Consider the following 7,635-nt stretch of genomic DNA (forward strand, 5'->3'; position numbering starts at 1 on the left):
AGAGGTGCATAAAGGGCCGCCTAGAGGTACATAAAGGGGTCGCCTAGAGGTACTTAAAGGGGCCGCCTAGAGGTAGATAAAGGGGCCGCCTAGAGGTACATAAAGGGCCGCATAGAGGTACATAAAGGGCCGCCTAGAGGTGCATAAAGGGCCGCATAGAGGTACATAAAGGGCCGCCTAGAGGTACATAAAGAGCCGCCTAGAGGTGCATAAAGGGCCTCCTAGAGGTACATAAAGGGGCGCCTGGAGGTATATAAAACAGCGCCTAGATGTACATAAATGTGCCGCCTAGAGGTACATAAAGCGGTCGCCTAGAGGCACATAAAGGGCCGCCTAGAGGTACATAAAGGGGCCACCTTGAGGTGCATAAAGGAGCTCCTAGACGCACATAAAGGGGCCGCCTAGAGGTACATGAAGGGGCGGCCTAGAGGTGCATAAAGGGGCCACCTAGAGGTGCATAAAGGGGCCGCCTAGAGGTATATAAAAGGGCCGCCTAGAGGCACATAAAGGGGCCGCCTAGAGGCATATAATGGGACGCCTAGAGGTACATAAAGGGGCCGCCTAGAGGTACATAAAGCGGTCGCCTAGAGGCACATAAAGGGCCGCCTAGAGGTACATAAAGGGGCCGCCTAGAGGTACATAAAGGGCAGCCTAGAGGTACATTAATGGGCAGCCTAGAGGTACATAAAGGGCCGCCTAGAGGTACATAAAAGGGCCGCCTAGAGGTACATAAAGGGGTCGCCTAGAGGTATTTAAAGGTGCCGCCTAGAGGTACATAAAGGGGCCGCCTAGAGGTACATAAAGGGGCCGCCTAGAGGTACATAAAGGGCCGCCTAGAGGTACATAAAGAGGCCGCAAAAAGGTACATAAAGAGGCCGCCTAGAGGTACATAAAGGTGCCGCCTAGAGGTACATAAAGGGGCCGCCAAGAGGTACATAAAGGGGCCGCCTAGAGGTACATAAAGGGGCCGCCTAGAGGCACATAAAGGGCTGCCTAGATGTACATAAAAAGGCTACCTAGAGGCACATAAAGGGCCGCCTAGAGGCACATAATTGGGCCACTTATCAGTATATAAAAGGCCGCCAAGATGTACATAAAGGGCCGCCTAGAGGTACATAAAAGGGTTGCCTAAAGGTACATAAAGGGCCGCCTAGAGGTACATAAAAGGCCGCCTAATGGCACATAAATGGGCCGCCTAGAGGTACTAAAAAGGGCGGCCAAGAGGAACATAAAGGGGTCGCCTAGAGGCACATAAAGGGCTGCCTAGATGTACATAAATGTTCCGCCTAGAGGTACATATAGGGGCCGCCTAGAGGTACATATAAGGGCCGCCTAGAGGCATATAAAGGGGCGCCTAGAGGTGTAAAGGGCTGCCTAGTGGTACATAAAAGGGCACCAAGAGGTACATAAAGGGCCGCCTAGAGGTACATAAAGAGGCTACCTAGAGGTACATAAAGGGCCGCCTAGAGGTACATAAAAGGCCGCCTAGAGGCACATAAAATGCCATCAACAGGAACACAAAGGGGCCTCCTAGAGGTACATAAAGGCCCGCCTAGAGGTACATAAAGGGCCACCTAGAGGTACATAAAGAGCCACCTAGAGGTACATAAAGGGCCACCTAGAGGTACATAAAGGGCCACCTAGAGGTACATAAAGGGCCACCTAGAGGTACATAAAGGGCCACCTAGAGGTACGTAAAGGCCCGCCTAAAGGTACATAAAGGGCCACCTAGAGGTACATAACGGGCCACCTAGAGGCACATAAAGGGGCCGCCTAGAGGTACATAAAGAGGCCACCTAGAGGTACATAACGGGCCACCTAGAGGCACATAAAGGGGCCGCCTAGAGGTACATAAAGAGGCCACCTAGAGGTACATAAAGGAGCCGCCAAGAGGTACATAATGGGCCGCCTAGAGGCATATAAAGGGCCACCAAGAGGCACACAAAGGGCCTTCTTTTGGTACATAGAGGGACCGCCTAGTGGTACATAAAAGAACCGCGTAGAGGTACATAAAGGGGCCGCCAAAGGGGAATTCCCTTCCCTTCTTCCCCCTTCCCCCTCTATCCATCCTTCACCTCTCCTTCTCCTGCTGTAGCCCCATCACCCCCCTCCCTTTCTAACCTCCAACTGACAAATATTTCCATTTAATATTTTTTTTTTTTTTTTTTTTACCAAATTCACTTCCATGTGAAAAACGTTAGTGAATCGACCAGTTTTTTTAGGAGTGTCATTATTGGATTTTATCCCATCTCAGTTAGTGCCGTCTTACTGCATGGGCCAGGGGCCCCCACGAGCATAGGGGCCCCACGAGCATAGGGGCCCACTACACTACACTACACAGTGGCCAGCTTCAGGTTCCTCAATACAACAACCTGGTAGTTCACTACACAGTGGCCAGCTTCAGGTTCCTCAACACAACAACCTGGTAGTTCACTACACAGTGGCCAGCTTCAGGTTCCACAACACAACAACCTGGTAGTTCACTACACAGTGGCCAGCTTCAGGTTCCTCAACACAACAACCTGGTAGTTCACTACACAGTGGCCAGCTTCAGGTTCCTCAAAACAACAACCTGGTAGTTCACTACACAGTGGCCAGCTTCAGGTTCCTCAACACAACACAACAACCTGGTAGTTCACTACACAGTGGCCAGCTTCAGGTTCCTCAACACAACAACCTGGTAGTTCACTACACAGTGACCAGCTTCAGGTTCCTCAACACAACAACCTGGTAGTTCACTACACAGTGGCCAGCTTCAGGTTCCTCAACACAACAACCTGGTAGTTCACTACACAGTGGCCAGCTTCAGGTTCCTCAACACAACAACCTGGTAGTTCACTACACAGTGACCAGCTTCAGGTTCCTCAACACAACAACCTGGTAGTTCACTACACAGTGACCAGCTTCAGGTTCCTCAACACAACAACCTGGTAGTTCACTACACAGTGGCCAGCTTCAGGTTCCACAACACAACAACCTGGTAGTTCACTACACAGTGACCAGCTTCAGGTTCCTCAACACAACACAACAACCTGGTAGTTCACTACACAGTGGCCAGCTTCAGGTTCCTCAACACAACAACCTGGTAGTTCACTACACAGTGACCAGCTTCAGGTTCCTCAACACAACACAACAACCTGGTAGTTCACTACACAGTGACCAGCTTCAGGTTCCTCAACACAACAACCTGGTAGTTCACTACACAGTGACCAGCTTCAGGTTCCACAACACAACAACCTGGTAGTTCACTACACAGTGACCAGCTTCAGGTTCCTCAACACAACAACCTGGTAGTTCACTACACAGTGACCAGCTTCAGGTTCCTCAACACAACAACCTGGTAGTTCACTACACAGTGACCAGCTTCAGGTTCCTCAACACAACACAACAACCTGGTAGTTCACTACACAGTGGCCAGCTTCAGGTTCCTCAACACAACAACCTGGTAGTTCACTACACAGTGACCAGCTTCAGGTTCCTCAACACAACACAACAACCTGGTAGTTCACTACACAGTGGCCAGCTTCAGGTTCCTCAACACAACAACCTGGTAGTTCACTACACAGTGGCCAGCTTCAGGTTAATCAACACAACAACCTGGTAGTTCACTACACAGTGGCCAGCTTCAGGTTCCTCAACACAACACAACAACCTGGTAGTTCACTACACAGTGACCAGCTTCAGGTTCCACAACACAACACAACAACCTGGTAGTTCACTACACAGTGGCCAGCTTCAGGTTCCTCAACACAACAACCTGGTAGTTCACTACACAGTGACCAGCTGCAGGTTCCTCAACACAACACAACAACCTGGTAGTTCACTACACAGTGGCCAGCTTCAGGTTCCTCAACATAACAACCTGGTAGTTCACTACACAGTGGCCAGCTTCAGGTTCCTCAACACAACACAACAACCTGGTAGTTCACTACACAGTGGCCAGCTTCAGGTTCCTCAACACAACAACCTGGTAGTTCACTACACGGTGACCAGCTTCAGGTTCCTCAACACAACAACCTGGTAGTTCACTACACAGTGACCAGCTTCAGGTTCCACAACACAACAACCTGGTAGTTCACTACACAGTGACCAGCTTCAGGTTCCTCAACACAAGTACCTGGTAGTTCACTACACAGTGGCCAGCTTCAGGTTCCTCAACACAACAACCTGGTAGTTCACTACACAGTGGCCAGCTTCAGGTTCCACAACACAACAACCTGGTAGTTCACTACACAGTGGCCAGCTTCAGGTTCCTCAACACAACAACCTGGTAGTTCACTACACAGTGGCCAGCTTCAGGTTCCTCAACACAACCACCTGGTAGTTCACTACACAGTGGCCAGCTTCAGGTTCCTCAACACAACAACCTGGTAGTTCACTACACAGTGGCCAGCTTCAGGTTCCTCAACACAACAACCTGGTAGTTCACTACACAGTGGCCAGCTTCATGTTCCTCAACACAACAACCTAGTAGTTCACTACACAGTGGCCAGCTTCAGGTTCCTCAACACAACCACCTGGTAGTTCACTACACAGTGGCCAGCTTCATGTTCCTCAACACAACAACCTGGTAGTTCACTACACAGTGGCCAGCTTCAGGTTCCTCAACACAACACAACAACCTGGTAGTTCACTACACAGTGGCCAGCTTCAGGTTCCTCAACACAACAACCTGGTAGTTCACTACACAGTGGCCAGCTTCAGGTTCCTCAGCACAACAACCTGGTAGTTCACTACACAGTGACCAGCTTCAGGTTCCTCAACACAACACAACAACCTGGTAGTTCACTACACAGTGGCCAGCTTCAGGTTCCTCAACACAACAACCTGGTAGTTCACTACACAGTGGCCAGCTTCAGGTTCCTCAACACAACAACCTGGTAGTTCACTACACAGTGGCCAGCTTCAGGTTCCTCAACACAACACAACAACCTGGTAGTTCACTACACAGTGGCCAGCTTCAGGTTCCTCAACACAACACAACAACCTGGTAGTTCACTACACAGTGGCCAGCTTCAGGTTCCACAACACAACAACCTGGTAGTTCACTACACAGTGGACCAGCTTCAGGTTCCTCAACACAACAACCTGGTAGTTCACTACACAGTGACCAGCTTCAGGTTCCTCAACACAACAACCTGGTAGTTCACTACACAGTGGCCAGCTTCAGGTTCCTCAACACAACAACCTGGTAGTTCACTACACAGTGGCCAGCTTCAGGTTCCTCAACACAACAACCTGGTAGTTCACTACACAGTGGCCAGCTTCAGGTTCCTCAACACAACAACCTGGTAGTTCACTACACAGTGGCCAGCTTCAGGTTCCTCAACACAACAACCTGGTAGTTCACTACACAGTGGCCAGCTTCAGGTTCCTCAACACAACAACCTGGTAGTTCACTACACAGTGGCCAGCTTCAGGTTCCTACAACACAACAACCTGGTAGTTCACTACACAGTGACCAGCTTCAGGTTCCTCAACACAACAACCTGGTAGTTCACTACACAGTGGCCAGCTTCAGGTTCCACAACACAACAACCTGGTAGTTCACTACACAGTGACCAGCTTCAGGTTCCACAACACAACAACCTGGTAGTTCACTACACAGTGGCCAGCTTCAGGTTCCACAACACAACAACCTGGTAGTTCACTACACAGTGGCCAGCTTCAGGTTCCACAACACAACAACCTGGTAGTTCACTACACAGTGACCAGCTTCAGGTTCCACAACACAACAACCTGGTAGTTCACTACACAGTGACCAGCTTCAGGTTCCTCAACACAACAACCTGGTAGTTCACTACACAGTGACCAGCTTCAGGTTCCTCAACACAACAACCTGGTAGTTCACTACACAGTGGACCAGCTTCAGGTTCCTCAACACAACAACAACCTGGTAGTTCACTACACAGTGACCAGCTTCAGGTTCCACAACACAACAACCTGGTAGTTCACTACACAGTGACCAGCTTCAGGTTCCACAACACAACAACCTGGTAGTTCACTACACAGTGACCAGCTTCAGGTTCCTCAACACAACAACCTGGTAGTTCACTACACAGTGGCCAGCTTCAGGTTCCTCAACACAACACAACAACCTGGTAGTTCACTACACAGTGACCAGCTTCAGGTTCCACAACACAACAACCTGGTAGTTCACTACACAGTGACCAGCTTCAGGTTCCTCAACACAACAACCTGGTAGTTCACTACACAGTGGCCAGCTTCAGGTTCCACAACACAACAACCTGGTAGTTCACTACACAGTGACCAGCTTCAGGTTCCTCAACACAACAACCTGGTAGTTCACTACACAGTGGCCAGCTTCAGGTTCCTCAACACAACAACCTGGTAGTTCACTACACAGTGACCAGCTTCAGGTTCCTCAACACAACAACCTGGTAGTTCACTACACAGTGGCCAGCTTCAGGTTCCTCAACACAACAACCTGGTAGTTCACTACACAGTGGCCAGCTTCAGGTTCCATCAACACAACAACCTGGTAGTTCACTACACAGTGGCCAGCTTCAGGTTCCTCAACACAACAACCTGGTAGTTCACTACACAGTGGCCAGCTTCAGGTTCCTCAACACAACAACCTGGTAGTTCACTACACAGTGGCCAGCTTCAGGTTCCTCAACACAACAACCTGGTAGTTCACTACACAGTGGCCAGCTTCAGGTTCCTCAACACAACAACCTGGTAGTTCACTACACAGTGGCCAGCTTCAGGTTCCTCAACACAACAACCTGGTAGTTCACTACACAGTGGCCAGCTTCAGGTTCCTCAACACAACCACCTGGTAGTTCACTACACAGTGGCCAGCTTCAGGTTCCTCAACACAACAACCTGGTAGTTCACTACACAGTGGCCAGCTTCAGGTTCCTCAACACACAACAACCTGGTAGTTCACTACACAGTGGCCAGCTTCAGGTTCCTCAACACAACAACCTGGTAGTTCACTACACAGTGGCCAGCTTCAGGTTCCTCAACACAACAACCTGGTAGTTCACTACACAGTGACCAGCTTCAGGTTCCTCAACACAACAACCTGGTAGTTCACTACACAGTGGCCAGCTTCAGGTTCCTCAACACAACAACCTGGTAGTTCACTACACAGTGGCCAGCTTCAGGTTCCTCAACACAACAACCTGGTAGTTCACTACACAGTGGCCAGCTTCAGGTTCCTCAACACAACAACCTGGTAGTTCACTACACAGTGGCCAGCTTCAGGTTCCTCAACACAACACAACAACCTGGTAGTTCACTACACAGTGGCCAGCTTCAGGTTCCTCAACACAACACAACAACCTGGTAGTTCACTACACAGTGGCCAGCTTCAGGTTCCACAACACAACAACCTGGTAGTTCACTACACAGTGGCCAGCTTCAGGTTCCTCAACACAACAACCTGGTAGTTCACTACACAGTGGCCAGCTTCAGGTTCCTCAACACAACAACCTGGTAGTTCACTACACAGTGGCCAGCTTCAGGTTCCTCAACACAACAACCTGGTAGTTCACTACACAGTGGCCAGCTTCAGGTTCCTCAACACAACACAACAACCTGGTAGTTCACTACACAGTGGCCAGCTTCAGGTTCCTCAACACAACACAACAACCTGGTAGTTCACTA

The 7,635-nt window shown here is 49.8% G+C and overlaps 1 protein-coding gene across 1 annotated transcript in view; it reads right to left on the reverse strand.

Annotated features, from left to right (window-relative positions):
* LOC138350630 (uncharacterized) overlaps positions 1–4,359 on the reverse strand; it is a 196,876-nt gene extending 192,517 nt beyond the window's left edge. The window contains exon 1 of the mRNA XM_069301677.1: positions 4,318–4,359. The gene's annotated coding sequence lies outside the window, so the exon portion shown is untranslated. The remainder of the gene's footprint in view (positions 1–4,317) is intronic.
* Between the last annotated feature and the right edge of the window lie 3,276 nt (positions 4,360–7,635).

The sequence above is a fragment of the Procambarus clarkii genome, chromosome 46 (assembly GCF_040958095.1).
Source record: "Procambarus clarkii isolate CNS0578487 chromosome 46, FALCON_Pclarkii_2.0, whole genome shotgun sequence".
NCBI lineage: Eukaryota > Metazoa > Arthropoda > Malacostraca > Decapoda > Cambaridae > Procambarus > Procambarus clarkii.